The sequence below is a fragment of the Bidens hawaiensis genome, unplaced genomic scaffold (assembly GCF_021521415.1).
Source record: "Bidens hawaiensis isolate Kalapana, Puna unplaced genomic scaffold, B.hawaiensis_p1.1 tig00034614_1, whole genome shotgun sequence".
Classification (NCBI taxonomy): Eukaryota; Viridiplantae; Streptophyta; class Magnoliopsida; order Asterales; family Asteraceae; genus Bidens; species Bidens hawaiensis.
Genome location: NW_027495986.1, coordinates 182,922 through 185,222, shown reverse-complemented (window position 1 = coordinate 185,222; position 2,301 = coordinate 182,922).

Here is a 2,301-nt window from a genome sequence, read left to right as displayed (position 1 = left end):
AAACTTATAAAAGTTACATTTACTTTGGATTTTGGGCAAAATTCCCGGGTTTCGGGAACTTATTTCATTTTTCATGTTTTCCGCAAAATTGATACTCTGATACGTATCTTTTAATGGAAGAAACGGTTTTTAAGTTTATTTAATTTTATGAGTGTTTGAATGATTACCAACTGTGGGGTTCTCAGGGATCGGGGCCTTACAAGTAAAAAGGGCATCATGAACTCACCTCAAAACAATCGAACACCTGCAACGAGCTAGGAAACCCCTAAGTGCACAATCACAAACAAGGGCCTGTAAATTATACACAACGCATTACTAAACTAGACCGTAAGAGCACTCTTGCCTAATGGGCCGTTCAAGCCCAACACTTTGGCCCAAGGCCCAACACTTGGCCCAAGGCCCCACAACTTGGTCCAAGGCCCAACACTTGGCCCGAGGCCCAACAACTTGGCAAATCGAGTTGAATACGTGCGAAATGAACCATAGAACAAATTGTTAAACGAAACAGCCCCAAATGGGCTAAATTCCCATTTTAATCCTTTCATTCATCATAATTATGTCACCTGAGTTGATAGGGTTGACGGTTCCTTTTTACAACTCTCACTTTAACATTTAAACGAAAGTTCGCGCACCGCCGACTCGATTGACGAAGCACTAACCAAAACAGCCCCGAGCATCAAAAAAGTAATTTTTCCACAGCCCTTAAACCCCCCTAGGGCTGTACAAACTGATTTGGTCGGTCACCCGATCAATTAACGCATCAAACTCAACAATTTGCAAATCTACACCCGATAAACCCTAGTTTTCGAACTAAAATCGATTGACCGACCTAAACACCTCCAATGACAACGAAATTTTAATATGATGTAAATGCCATACCTGGGGATATTTCTACATTGGAAACTCTAATTTTTATCCACGGGAAGTGGGTCAATTACGCCTTGACCAAAAATCTGTCCAATGAGAAGTATCGGCAAAATTAAGCATCAAAACGATTAAGGGGTGAGCAAAAAGAGTGTTGGGGATTGTATTACATACCTTGAACTACTTCTAGGAGCTTGGAATCGATCAAAAAGTCGAAGCAATGAAAGGGGGGAGGGGCTGCAAGCGGCCGATCGCTGCTGCTACTGAACTAGGGTTTAGTTTTTTTTTTGTTTAGTGTTATATCATAAAACTTTTTCATTCTAGCCCCCGAAAAATAATAATAATGCAACTTGGAAGAAATGGTAAGCGATGAGACGTACTGGGATGACGTAAAGGCTTCTGAGGAACGTTGGATAAATCCCGAGAATTATGCATACTCTACAATCTTTAATTCTTGAAACCGGAATTAACGGACGTTACAAGTCCACCCCCCTTACAATGGGATTCGTCCCCGAATCCCAATACGACAGGAACAACTGCGGATAATGCTTCATCATATCGCCTTCGGACTCCCAAGTGGCCTCGGAACCCCTACGGTGTTTCCACTGCACCTTCACCTGTCTAACCACCTTATTTCTCAAACGCCTCTCTTGACGGTCAAGAATAGCAATCGGTTGCTCAACGTAGTTCAGCTTACTATCGAGTTCGATATCATCAAGAGGCACATGGGCCTCTTCATCCGCTAGGCATTTCCTCAGATGGGACATGTGAAAAGTAGGATGAATCCCCGCAAGCTCCTCGGGCAATTCCAGCCTATATGCTACCTCACCGACTTGGGCCAATATACGAAACGGGCCAATAAACCTCGGACTGAGCTTCCCCCTCTTACGAAAACGAATAATGCCCTTCCAGGGAGAAACTTTCAACATAACCCAATCCCCAGCCTCAAACACAATAGGCCTTCGCCTTTTATCTGCATAAGACTTCTGACGGTCTTGTGCGGCCTTCATAAATGCTTTAATCTTGTCGAGCTTCTCAGTTGTAGCCTCGACCACCTCTAGACTACCCAACTGCTTTTGACCAATGGAACCCCAACATACTGGAGTCCTACACCTCCTACCATACAACATCTCAAACGGTGGCATCCCAATCGTGGCGTGATAACTATTATTATATGAAAACTCCACCAACGGTAAGTGACGGTCCCAACTACTACCAAAGTCGATAACACAAGCCCGCAACATATCCTCGAGAGTCTGAATGGTCCTCTCGGACTGATCATCCGTCTACGGGTGATAAGCAGTACTGATGAGGAGTTTGGTGCCCATCTCCTCGTGAAACCTTTTCCAAAACCTGGAGGTGAAACGCGTATCCCTATCCGAAACAATAGATACCGACACCCCGTGCCTAGAGACGATCTCACGAATAAACACATCG